Source organism: Amia ocellicauda, chromosome 13 (genome assembly GCF_036373705.1).
Source record: "Amia ocellicauda isolate fAmiCal2 chromosome 13, fAmiCal2.hap1, whole genome shotgun sequence".
NCBI lineage: Eukaryota > Metazoa > Chordata > Actinopteri > Amiiformes > Amiidae > Amia > Amia ocellicauda.
In genome coordinates, this window is record NC_089862.1 from 17,019,934 (window position 1) to 17,034,540 (window position 14,607).

The 14,607-nt window shown below is 38.3% G+C and overlaps 1 long non-coding RNA gene across 1 annotated transcript; it reads right to left on the reverse strand.

Annotated features, from left to right (window-relative positions):
* Nucleotides 1-3,485: 3,485 nt before the first annotated feature.
* LOC136766515 (uncharacterized) lies at nucleotides 3,486-7,010 on the reverse strand. Its single transcript, XR_010821751.1, has 2 exons — nucleotides 6,808-7,010; nucleotides 3,486-3,786 (listed from the first exon to the last, which is right to left on the reverse strand). It is a non-coding gene; the product is annotated as an uncharacterized LOC136766515 (long non-coding RNA).
* Between the last annotated feature and the right edge of the window lie 7,597 nt (nucleotides 7,011-14,607).

Here is a 14,607-nt window from a genome sequence, read left to right on the forward strand (position 1 = left end):
ACAAAATAATTGTCTGTTAAGTTTGAAAGAAAAAAATATGTACTTTTACATTTACCTTTCTGATCTTATTTTACATTTATGTAAGAAAATGTGCTGTTTGATCAATAATCACAACTACTCAGTTTCTGTAGCATCCCATCTGTAACCTTAAGTCTATTTTAATTAAAAAGAAATGTGCACATATCAAACCAATTTACACGTTAGAAATGCTTCTCTGTGCCAAAAGCACTCCGTATGAATAAAGATATATTATATTGCACTGTAATTTGCTTTAACACTATGTGACCTATTGCTTCTGTTTTAGAAATTCATAGATTAGCACATACATTGTTGTGGAAATAAAATGCCAACCAGTAATACTTAAAGGATGTACAGAGGTAACAAAACAGTGCAGGCTGATTATTTTTCTGATGGATTCTGAATTGTATTCCAATCCCTAGTAGCTTCAACTAAATGCCTTTGTCCATGTGCTATCCATTGTTCTTGGTTAGAAAACATCCTCGCACAAAACCAGCACTTAAAGGCTCCAGTTGGGGAAATATCAGGTACAAATCCTACAACCTGATATTTATCCTGGTGAATTTTTTTTAACTTCATTTTTAACATGTGCCGTTCAATCACCGGACAAGTAGGTGGAAATGTTGCAGCCTTTTTCTTTTTCTTTTGCAAATAGAGTGAAAACATGTTTGCATAGAGCACAACCTTCTGAACACAGCCTTTATATTTATTAATGGCTCTCATCACACCAGTCACTTCTAGAGTATCCACTTCATGGTGGTTCAGAACCACAACAGGCTGATTTGGACATGGGAATTTAACTGGTTGGTCATTTCTGAATGGGGTGAGTTGAAGTCTTTTTATTTGTCTGTTTTCACCAAAGTGGTAATTGCATATTTTAACTTTAGCAGCTCTGATCTTTTTCTTCTTGTGTCTGGGGAATTTCTGTTCCAGGTTTTCTCTACGATTTGGTGGCAAGTCTGTTTCTAGATTTTCTTCCACAATTTCATTCTCCAATTCTGATCTTTTCCTCTTCATTGGGAGTTTAGTGTTCTTTTGGGATAAGGAATCTTTAGGGTGAGTCTTTCTGTCATCTGCATTTCTAAATGATACTGGCCTTGGAATAAACATTTCAGAAGAGCTTTCAGGGTCCTGGTTTGCTTCCTTCAACACTGCCTGAAGAGATTGGTTTGAGTTTAAAATCCTTAACACAGTACCTTGTGGAATAAATACTGGTGGAGAATTTTGTTTTTTTCTTAATTTTCTCTGGTTAAGGCCTTGTATTGAATTCTCTCTCTCAGTGAGGGGTGGAACAGGACTCTCATTTCTCTCTAGCAATAAAGTATCTGTACCTAAAGAAGCTGATGCATTACAGTCAACAGGTTGGTTTGACAACTTGGTTTGTGCACACACTAAAATGGTTTCATCTGTTGTATCCTCTCTAAGTTCACAATCTTGCTGCATTCCCATGTCCTTTTGTAAGTCTTCACAAGTATCCTCATCATCATGAGAATATAAAGTATTCTGTACATTTTTTTCTGTTTGTACAATGGATGAATCTACATCTCTAGGAGGCTCGGATTGACAATCTGCTGAAAAGCACCCCAGGCAATGTTTGTCTTTATCTAGCAAATTTTGAGCTGACCCTGTGAAGTCTTCAACAGATGGTTCTTTATTACTTTCTCTCTCCTTGCATGTCAGAGGAAGTCTCAAACCAGAATCTTTTGTTGTAATACTCTGATTTCCTTGCAAATTGTGAGACACACTTGACAACTGCTGTTGCCTTTCATGGTCAGATTCTGAAGTGGAACAAACTGCAATACTGTCACTGGGTGCACACTCAGATGTGTTTAATGGTTCCTTGCAGGTCACCTTCAGGGTATGTTCTGTGAATTCTGTTTGTAAATGTGAAAAAGTTGCTGTCCCATTTAATAAGTCTTTACCTATCATGGTTTTGCTCCCTTCCGTGTTATCCGCTGCTGTTGTGTTGTCTTTTTTCTGGACGGTCTCGTTGGGCAAAGTAGATGTTACATTCTCTCCAGAGGAAGTAGGAGGCCGAGAATCATTTTTGAATTTATGCCCGCAGACACCTTCCAAATTTCGTTCCCACCTAACACAATCTGGAAAATCCTCAGTGCCACGGCACAGAGAAAATACTGAGGAAATTACAGGCCACTCTGCACAGGCCACTACTTTTTTATTATTTCTGTTAACCTCTGTATTTTTCTCAGGTCCGTTTTCTGAAATTGGCCCTAAATCCATTCGATAACTGTTTCCTTCCAAAGCACTTTTTTCTGAATTTGTCTTATTGAAAACTGATATTAGAACAGACCCTGAAGAATCCTGAGCCTTAGTCACAAATGAAGATTTAAGGTTTTCTTTAATGTACTCAGGCTCTTTTGACAGAGGTAAAGCACACATGGGAATTGGTTTCCTGTTCTGAATTTCAATTGCATTCACCTTTGGTATTTGGTCTTCCGAGACTCCGGTCAGAAATACTTCTTTTAGGTAATCCGTCATTCTGGTTTCTGTTAGTTTGCTCTTTTCAGAACTTGGAATGTGATTACATGGAAATGATTTGTGGCATCCGTCTGCTTCCTTACTGCCATTATCGGTCTTTTCTTCCAATAACCCCGTTTCTGAAACATGTGAAATAATTTTCAACTCAAGTTCTTTCGTTCCATTTATTGTTTTTACTTCAACCAGCTCAACAAAACAGTCAGGAGGGATGAAGAGATCTGGTGGGGCTTCAACCATCAATGGCATATCAGGTTCAATGGGCTCTTTAAGCGGTTCTATCAGTTCCACCTGAACCATTGACAAACTACTAGAAACTGTATTACACCTTTCTTCTGTAGGGGTTTTGCCGACCACTCTGTTGAGAACTCCATCCATTACAGAATCTTGGTTTCCTGCTTTAATGTTCACAGTTGTACCATAAGCACGTATTGTAGAACTGGAGGGCACAGAACAAGACACAGTATTGTGGGCAGGCAAATTGCTTGTCTGGGAGCGATGTTTGGACTCCACCAAAGACCTCTGTAAGGGTAATGAATCTCCAGATCTTGCTTTTGGATCATTAGACAGTCCCCTTTTTTTACCTGTACCATGAACTCTTTGTGTGTGCTTCACAATGTAGTCATTTCTCACTGCGCCATAGTCACAGAACTCACATTTATATGGAAATGTGCCTGTATGTTGTACAAGATGGCGCTGGGACTCACCTTTTGTGTAAGAGATGTGGTTGCAATATGAACAAGAAAACTTAATTTCCTTGTGCTGCAACACGTGTTTCTTAAACTGCATGTGGTCTTTAGATGAAAAACGACATTTGTCACAATAATATTTATCCAATTGTATATGTTTAGTACCAATGAGTTCCTGAAAGGAATCTGTGCAGATGTTCTCCTCTGGGCTTTCCATATTTGAAAACATCACATTTTGATGAGAAGCTGAAATCATGTTTTAAAAATCCACAGATTATCCAGTAACAGTTCACGTTTTGCAATACATTTTTTATTTTTCCTTTATTTTCTTTAGATCCTCATGAGAAACATACAATGTATCCTTATGTATCCAAACTGTTTTTGTCTTTTGTCACTTTCTTTTTACAGCTCAATTTGGTCTCCATCACCTAATTTTGTGGGATACTACTTTTTATCAAAAGATTGTCTGTTTTTCCTTATCTTCCTGGATCGTGTTTTCAACATTTAAGGAAAAAACTTGGCACCTCCAGTTGTGAAATGCATTGAATGCGATCAAAGTTACTTTAACTGATGATCCATGAACCTGCAAGAAAATATAAGGAATTATTTGTAGGAATTTGCAGAGATACATTCTATAACTTTTCCTTTTTTCTACACTGAATGTAGGACAATTTAATGAATGCTGTTTAAATTATCAAACCTTCTTAGGTTGATAATATGCACAAATATTGAATTATCATCAGCGGAAAACAAAATCTCTCTCTCTCTCTCTCTCTCTCTCTCTATATATATATATATATATATATATATATATATATATATATATATATATATATTCAAACACAAACATATTATATCCAAACACATATCTCCTGATGTTTTCTCAGTGATAAGGTTTTAATATACAGCAATCTCCTATTTCCAGCATATTTCTGATACTTTCATTGCACACTTTTTAAATTACAAAAATGAACATATTAACAAAATATATACTCTTAAAATATAGAGACTGTGTGAAAACTGAAGTTACATAAAGTTTTCCCCAATTCTCAGTAATTATATATATATATATATATATATATATACAGATCAGCCATAACATTATGACCACTGACAGGTGAAGTGAATAACACTGATAATCTCGTTATCATGGCACCTGTCAGTGGGTGGGATATATTAGGCAGCAAGTGAACATTTTGTCCTCAAATTTGATGTGTTAGAAGCAGGAAAAATGGGCAAGCGTAAGGATCTGAGCGACTTTGACAAGGGCCAAATTGTGATGGCTAGACAACTAGGTCAGAGCGTCTCCAAAACTGCAGCTCTTGTGGGGTGTTCCCGGTCTGCAGTGGTCAGTACCTATCAAAAGTGGTCCAAGGAAGGAAAAGCGGTGAACCGGCGACAGGGTCATGGGCGGCCAAGGCTCATTGATGCACGTGGGGAGCGAAGGCTGGCCCGTGTGGTCCGATCCAACAGACGAGCTACTGTAGCTCAAATTGCTGAAACAGTTAATGCTGGTTCTGATAGAAAGGTGTCAGAACACACAGTGCATCGCAGTTTGTTGCGTATGGGGCTGCGTAGCCGCAGACCAGTCAGGGTGCCCATGCTGACCCCTGTCCACTGCCAAAAGCGCCTACAATGGGCACGTGAGCATCAGAACTGGACCACGGAGCAATGGAAGAAGGTGGCCTGATCTGATGAATCACGAGTTCAAGGTGTTGACTTGGCCTCCAAATTCTCCAGATCTCAATCCAATCGAGCATCTGTGGGATGTGCTGGACAAACAAGACCGATCCATGGAGGCCCCACCTCGCAACTTACAGGACTTAAAGGATCTGCTGCTAATGTCTTGGTGCCAGATACCACAGCACACCTTCAGAGGTCTAGTGGAGTCCATGCCTCGACGGGTCAGGGCTGTTTTGGCAGCAAAAAGGGGACCTACACAATATTAGGCAGGTGGTCATAATGTTATGGCTGATCGGTGTATATCTATATACCAATCCAAGTTGAGTGATACGAGTTGTCTACAGAATGTGGATATGCAAAAGACTTGCAAATTGACTTTGCAAAAAACTAAAATAAATAATTGTCTTCACATTTATGTATCATTATATTTTATTTGCAATCCATTGATTGATGCCACTCCCTTCATTCGGTCACTTCCCCCCAACATCCCAAATATTTACCTTAATTCACCAAAACATACATTATGAGTTAATTATTGTACTTATGTTGCATTGTATATGATTATCCTTACATGTAAACTCATTGATTTGACACACTCAATACATACATATTACAAAATTGAAATATTTATAATACAAAATACCATAAACAAATTCTACTATTTCAACATTCACTCACAGGCCCTCACAACAGCTTTTAAAAACAATCTCCTAATCCAGCGGAATTACAAAGTGTAGAAATAAACATAGCATATTATTATTATTATTATTATTAACAAAAACTATTTTAAAATACTTGTAACAATACATTCTCTATACATGTGCGTATTGTTAATATTATTTCTGATATTGATATATAAATTGCTGAATGATAACACTAAACAACAGTAACACAGTAGTGTCTAATACAAAACATGACACTAACAGCATCATTCCCAGAAAACATTTAAACCTTAACTTAAGCACTATGTTATAGCAAGCACCCCCTAGATGCAGATACAGAAGAAAACGTCTGTGTTGCTGTTGATATCTTACCACTGAAGCAACACAGACAATCCCCTGTGCGCATGTGTACGCGGGGCGGCAGGCACTGGGCTGCCTCTGCACAAACCCTCCTCCTGCTCTCGCGTTGTTTGCGCGCCCTGATTTAAGAAATCTCGGAGTGCGTTGCGTGTGGCGCAGTAGAGGTCTACAGTCACGCAGTTAACTCCTTCTGTCCCATGGGTTATTTCTGTTTTGAAAACTGCTGATACCCACTCTATTGTATTTAGAGTATCATTCACATATGCTATAATTACTACTGATAATTCAACATATACCATTGTCTACATAACTTAGTATTATTCAAATTACACTGCGATATTAATTATAACTGCACATCCCTAATTTAAACCAACCCTTAATAACAACGTTATAAATGCAACGCACTTTTTTGTTCTGTTTCTCAACAAAGTAGCCTGCTCATTTCTAGAGCACGTCCACTGCGTGAACACTTACGTTTGGGCTAATAAATCAATCATATAAACTCTAAATGCCCCTTTAACTGGCTAGTCCTCTTCGCGAAACGTTGCGCTCACCGCCCAAGAAGCAGAGCTCTGATTGGACGCCGCTGTAGAATTCTACTGCACACGTATTACCGCAAATCTGTACCGTAATGCTTATAATATTGCCCCCCCAACTCAAATGATCAAACCATTAGACAATAAAAGAAAATATTAACATTGAATCAGCAAGTCGTTGCGTCAATTCGAATGCAACATCTTAATACAATGTAAACGTGATTTGAAGCCGTAGGTAATACATACATAATGCAACACAAGATCATACAACAACAACAAAAAAATGTAAAGGGGGCAATGTATGCATGCACACAAAGCTGTCAAACGCTTTCTTTGCATGGCGTGTTTGCTCGAAAAACTTACCAAGTTACACAGTTGCAAACAACACAAGCGGAATAGCAACAACAGTATCCTCTGAATTGCCGAAGCCGGGGTTTCCTCTATTGCATGACGGTGAGCATCTGCAGTGCTCCAGCAACAGGACAGGGACCGCCATTTTATTATCCAGCACAAATCCACTGCAATCCAGACATCGGACTGTGTGGACACCGAGGCGCTAGAGTTCACAAAATGGAGTTGATAACATGGGGATGTGAATATTAACCGAAAGATGGATCGATAGGAAAGCAGACATTTTCTTTATTTGGATTTGAGATCGAATTGGCTGATGTCTCCTAGCGCTGTCTAATATTGCATTACTCCATATAAGATGCAGTCCTGCTGGAAATTAGTTAACTCTATCGACTGATACAAATCATGCCTAAAATATAGGACAGATTTAACACACTCAGATTAGGACTATTATTGGACTATCCAATGCTATTTTAGGTAGAGTAGTCCAGACTACCCAATTAATTTACTGGTTGCTTTCTGTAGTGATGTCAAAAAAAAAAACAATAGGAAACATTGGCTTGCTCTCTCTTATGAAAATAGTCAAATATAAAGCCTTGTTAATATTATCAAAGAATGAAATGTTGTTGCAGAATTACATTTCACATTACTACAGTTTTAAAGCTGTTTGTCTCTTAGTCATTGTACAGGCTTTCCCAACAGTATAGATTATTTCTATCATTCATTGCAAAAAACAGCTCTCTTATCTTTGAGGCTCTGCACTGTGTTGTTGCCTTGCATCTTGTTTTACAGATCTTGCTGTGTTAGCATCTTTTGTCAAGCGGTTATTAATTCTTAGTCTATGTAGTAGGTCATCTAAATGTCTTTTGTTAATGAATTACAATCTGCTTTGTAAGCTTGTTTCCACTCGTTTGTCTTCTCTGTCATAACTAGGAATGTATTAGACTGTCAGGCTCCCCTGAATAAAGAATCAACCTTATACAACACTCAGTGAGTCTGCTCCTATTTTCTGCTAGTCTTCAGTTGTCTTCAGTGATTACTAGTCTAAACGCGTTTAGTTGAAAAGGTGAGATAAGGTGGTTATATTTCAGAAGTTTTCTGCGTAGGTGGGTGAGCACAAAATCACAGGAAATGTGGCATAACACGATGAACAGATAGGTGATAGCTGTTGAGAAGAAAATACTGTAAATAGACATACAAGAAATATAAGGGTGCACATGTTTGGGGGCTTTCATTGTAAAGTCATCTGTCAAAGGTTTGTGTTTGCATATTTTCTCACAAGGATCTGAAGACCAAAAATATGTATTTAACAGTAAAAATGAAAAGCTTTACATAGAAATGTGGATCTTCCCTTTCTTGTAAAAACGTATGCTCCTGTTCTGTTATTGGACTATGTTGACCAAGAGGAAACCCGGTGAAGAGATACCAATTAGTTAAACTCAAACAGTTTACAATATATCAACTTTAATAATCTGCACAAAACTATATATATAAAAAAATAAATACAATAAAAAACATAATGTAAACCAAAATAAAAAATGCAATAAAATAAATCCTAAAAACATGTTCTGCAAGTTACGGCCACAGTAAGAAAAACACTAAACTCTATTACATGATCAAAGAAGAAAAATGATCGCAGAGTATATAAACCTCCGGCGTTGCTGCCTTACAGCTCCCGAGATCGTGGTTTTGACTCGGGCCTTGGATGTTTGCATGGCCTTCCAGTACTCTGGGTACTCCAGCTTTCTCCCACATCTCAGAGACATGGTTACTGTAAATTGCCATGTAGTTGTACGCGTGTGTGTGATGGACTGGAGTCTTGTCCGGGGTAACCCACTACCCTGCCTTGCACCTTGTGTTTACTGGGTTAGGCTCTGTCTCACTGTGATCTTTTACTGGGTGAAGGTGATATAACCAATGTGTCTTTCCTCCAATAGTTTATATTTTTATTTTTTATTCTAAATGCCTACTGTTTTACCTCTCTGTCAAAAATGTGTCAACTATTTAAGATTTAAGATTGTATTTATGTCTTCTTATGTACCAACACATATCAGTGTGTTTCAGTTCTTAAATCACACAATTAGGTTCTGTTGCATATCTCATGCTTTCTATTAAAAATGAATTGTCATCTAGAATCAGGTCTATTGTCACCTCATTCATCTCACCTTGTTTCACTTGAAATGTTCTGATTTCCAACAGAAATAGTTTGCTTCCAAGCACTAAAACCACTCTTTGTAAGAAGAGTCAACAAAAGACCTACACGTTTTATGAAACACTGTATTTTTATACACACTGTGTGCTCTTAATTGATGTTTCTCATACAAATGTGATGCAACTTGAGTTTTAAATGTAAATGCTGGTACTTATTAATACTGATATTCAAACAAGCAAAACACAATAATGTCATTTTTTGCACTGAACACAATACATTAAATTGTAGTATTGAGAGGTACAGATGGTTTCAAATTCTCTCCCACTAAAATACTGGCATAGAAATAACAGAATTTCCTCAAGAAATGATTTTTATTGCGTCAGTTTCAGTGAACCATAAGTGAACCAGGAGCTGGACGTTTTCAATAGACATGCATAATGAATGTCAATGAGTATCTGAGAGTCTTGATTCTAGATGCGGCACTCCATTGGTGTCAGAGTGGGATTGGATTGATACAAACTCTGGCAGTCTGAGTGATCATGAAGGTACCGGCTAAGTAAGGGCTGGGGGAAGGTCAGGAGACCACATGCCACTGCCAGAGGGCTGGACCAACGCAAAGGCCCAGAGGCAGCTCCAATACTGAACTGCCTTCAAGGAGGCCCTCACCATTGCAGAGAGGGACTGGAGAATATGGCAGGGAGGACCAGGAAGAGTACTGGGGGGGTTGGCGTGTCCCACTACTAGGGGTGGATTATGCTTTGGAGTAGGGCCATGGAGCCAGATGACCGGAGCTCTCTGGTTTAGTTTATTGATGTGTTTCATCGGGTTTTGATTCTTCAGGTTTAAAACAAGTTATGCTGCACCTTATAGCAGCTCTTTTTGTCCATACTATTAAGATTCTTGACAACAGCATTGCACTGATGCAACATTAGCACAGGTGTAGGTTTAGGTGGACGCGTCCCCCCAAATCTTGAGAGATCATTGAATTGTCCACCACAATAATGTATGCCCGTCTCCAGAGGCATACTCCAATATTGACAGCATCCTCCCCAATTCTGAAACGAAACCAATGCCCATTCACATTAGCATAATATCTGCAACAACTGCATTAATGAGTTAGGATGGCCAGAGTCAAGGTTGGCTGATACACTAATTGTTTGACATGGAAACTTTAGTAAAGTATAATTTTGCTTTGAACCCTGAGACATGTTGTAAAATTGTTTATCCACGTCTCTCATTTGGAAACTCAAATAAAATATATAATGTGCTATGAAACGGCAGTAGCTATCCTGTGCTCTCTGTGCCCCCTTGTGGTCTTTTCTGACATATCAGAATGTCATGTGATATGACTACAAGATGTTAGAGACTGATACCGTAATAATGTAATTGTGCACTGCACTTTGCAGCATGACTAAATGGCTTCATCTATTTATTTATTTTTAAAATGCAATGAATATACAGATCAGATCAGAAACAGATCATAGCATGCTTCAAACACTAGTCTTAATAACTGGGTATTTTATTGGACCTGTTATGATTTTAAAATGTTTTTCTTGGGCTAAAATATGTGTGTATGTGTGTGTATGCAAAAGAGAGATAAGATTGTGTAATTTCTATAAAACACATGATATTTTACAAATGTATGTGTAAAATATAGAGATTAAAATAAACAGAATTAAGCTCAATTGAGCATGTACATGTTCTCAAAATAATAATGTGGTAAGAGAGCTACAGCAAATGAATTAAATAACTGTCCAGAGACAGGAAACCCAAGGTTAGAGGTTGTAACACACCATGTAAGAGGAAAATAACTATTGTGAAGACATGCTTGTGCAAATATTTTAATGTGCATCCACTTAAAATAAGTCACTGATACCTAATTATTATTAATAATAAAAATACTTAATGAAAAACATGCAACATTAGACTGTCGATGGCACTGCATTAAGCTGAAGTTCACGTATCTTACTAGAGTTATGCCATCCATAAATTATCCATTTACAATAATGAACAAACACAACACGGACACACACACATATGTATACACAGTTTATATAATTTTGTTTAACAGAAACTAATATCACAAGTAAAAAATAATGCACTTCAGAATATATATATATATATATATATACAGTGAGGGAAAAAAGTATTTGATCCCCTGCTGATTTTGTACATTTGCCCACTGATAAAGAAATGATCAGTCTATAATTTTAATGGTAGGTGTATTATAACCATGTGAGACAGAATAACAGCATTTCAAAAAAGTTATAAATTGATTTGCATGTTAATGAGGGAAATAAGTATTTGATCCCCTATCAATCAGCAAGATTTCTGGCTCCCAGGAGCTGAGACAGCTCGTTACTTGTATAAAAGACACCTGTCCACAGAAGCAATCAATCAATCAATCAGATTCCAAACTCTCCACCATGGCCAAGACCAAAGAGCTGTCTAAGGATGTCAGGGACAAGATTGTAGACCTACACAAGGCTGGAATGGGCTACAAGACCATCGCCAAGCAGCTTGGTGAGAGGGTGACAACAGTTGGTGCGATTATTCGCAAATGGAAGAAACACAAAATAACTGTCAGTCTCCCTCGGTCTGGGGCTCCATGCAAGATCTCACCTCGTGGAGTTTCAATGATCATGAGAATGGTGAGGAATCAGCCCAGAACTACAAAGGAGGATCTTGTTAATGATCTCAAGGCAGCTGGGACCATAGTCACCAAGAGAACAATTGGTAACACACTACGCCGTGAAGGACTGAAATCCTGCTCAAGAAAGCACATGTACAGGCCCGTGTGAAGTTTGCCAATGAACATCTGAATGATTCAGAGGAGAACTGGGTGAAAGTGTTGTGGTCAGATGATACCAAAATCGAGCTCTTTGGCATCAACTCAACTCACCGTGTTTGGAGGAGGAGGAATGACCCCAAGAACACCATCCCCACCGTCAAACATGGAGGTGGAAACATTATGCTTTGGGGGTGTTTTTCTGCTAAGGGGACAGGACAACTGCACCGCATCAAAGGGACGATGGACGGGGCCATGTACCGTCAAATCTTGGGTGAGAACCTCCTTCCCTCAGCCAGGGCATTGAAAATGGGTCGTGGATGGGTATTCCAGCATGACAATGACCCAAAACACACAGCCAAGGCAACAAAGGACTGGCTCAAGAAGAAGCACATTAAGGTCCTGGAGTGGCCTAGCCAGTCTCCAGACCTTAATCCCATAGAAAATCTGTGGAGGGAGCTGAAGGTTCGAGTTGCCAAACGTCAGCCTCGAAACCTTAATGACTTGGAGAGGATCTGCAAAGAGGAGTGGGACAAAATCCCTCCTGAGATGTGTGCAAACCTGGTGGCCAACTACAAGAAACGTCTGACCTCTGTGATTGCCAACAAGGGTTTTGCCACCAAGTACTAAGTCGAAGGGGTCAAATACTTATTTCACTCATTAACATGCAAATCAATTTATAACTTTCTTGAAATGCGTTTTTTCTGGATTGTGTTGTTGTTATTCTGTCTCTCACTGTTAAAATACACCTACCATTAAAATTATAGACTGATCATTACTTTGTCAGTGGGCAAACGTACAAAATCAGCAGGGGATCAAATACTTTTTTCCCCACTGTGTGTATATATATATATATATATATATATATATATATATATATATATATATATATATATATATATATATTAGATATAGATATATACATTACTGGTCAACAGTTTTAGAAGACCTCCATTTTTCCAGTTTTTATTGAAATGTACACAGTTTAATGTCTCATTGTATTCTTTCTACAATGGAAATCAAATATTGGGCTGGATTAAATCAAAACTTTGACCCACCCGCTAATCGAAAACTACAAACCTGTACATCATAGCAGTTGCATTTATGATTACAAGAAAGTGGCATCTTACTAAAAATTAAGCCACAACTGAGTACAGTCCTGTAGTTTTCTATTAGTGGTTGGGTCAAAGTTTTGATTTAATCCTAGCCATTGTTCGGAAAGTTCTTCCCAACACTGTTGCAGAAGTTCCCACAAATGTGTTGCACAAATGGGTTGCTTTTTCTTTCACGCTTCTGTCCAGTTCATCCCATGTTCTATCTTGCAGTAGGATGAACCCCTGACTAGGTGTGTACCAGAGGGTATGGCATGGCGCTGCAAAATGCCACTCACTCTGTGCAAGTCACCGACTCTGGATCCAGCAAAAGAGCCCCAGACCATCACCTCCTCCATGTTTGACAGTTTGTGTCATACACTGAGGAACCATTCTTTCGCCTACTGGACAGCGTACAAAAACCCTGCGTGATGAACCGAAGATTTCAAATATTGATTCATCGGGCCATAAGACCTTCTTCCAGTCTTCAGTAGTCCACTAGCGGTACTTCATGGTGCAGGCAAACCTGTTTTTCATATTTTGCCATCTTAGCAATGGCTTTCTTACTGCCACTCGACCTGTTAAACCTGCAGCTCGAAGTCTTCTCTTCACAGTTGAGACTTGCTTACTTCGACCAGTGTTAAGCTGTGCTTGAAGCTGTTGTCCTGTGAGCCACCTATCACGCAAGCTGTTGACTCTCAGAAACTTGTCTTCTGATTCTGTTGTGGCTTTGGGTCTGTTGTGCCTTTTGATGGTGTAGGAAACTGTACTTAAAAACTGTGCTTAAATTCCAATAAAAACTAAAAAAATGGGGGTGTTCCAAAACTTTTGACTGGTAGTGTATATATATTTGTATTTAAATTGTATAGATGTGTGAATTTATGTATGTATCTATCTGTCTATCCATCCATCCATATTATTAGGGGACTGGGTTAGTCCTAGCACCAGACAATTATATAGATATAGATATAGTTAAATACACAAATACAAAATAGTGCTTAGTTTAGTGCTACCTTATTGTATAATTGCAATTTAAATATTTAATGTCAACATTTTACAGAAGACAATTACATTACAAAATGTGAGATAAATAAATGAGTATTTATCAATAAAATAGTATTTAACCTGAGAATAATTTCTGTAACATGGATATTGCATTAATTCCTGATGAATTGTGGTCACAAATCAGTCTGGTATTATTTTTTAAACATTTCACCTCTGGTGCACGTTATTTATTACACATATTGCTATTGCTTCCTGTTTCACCGTCATAAAATAGTCACCATAACAGGATGCTTTTGCTGAAACTGCACCACAGTTGAATTACAACCTGTCGAATTGCAGTATATTTCTGCTAGCATCCATTTCTTGCTGTTCCATAATGGGAATGCATGCCATATTCAGTTATTATGATATGATACTAAGATCATTAATGATTCAGTTCACAACACAACGCACCTTTTAAAGCCAGAGACTTGCTTTAAGATTTCCAAAATTAAACCTGACATGCACAACTGATGTCACTGATATATTGGGCCTAGCTACCCAAAGTGGAAACCATGGTCGCGCTCCTGTCCAGATTTCCGCATGTCTGCACAGACGCGCAGAATTGACCCAATCCCATTGGCGGATCAGCGCAGATCCGCGCAGACCTGTGGAAATCTGTCGGTTTTAGATTATCTGGAGAGGCTAATGCATATTCAGTCGCACAAAAAATACAGGCAGGTGTTGTCTGTTTGTATTGCGATACACTTTTTGTTTTTCAGTGATGATCTCCAGTT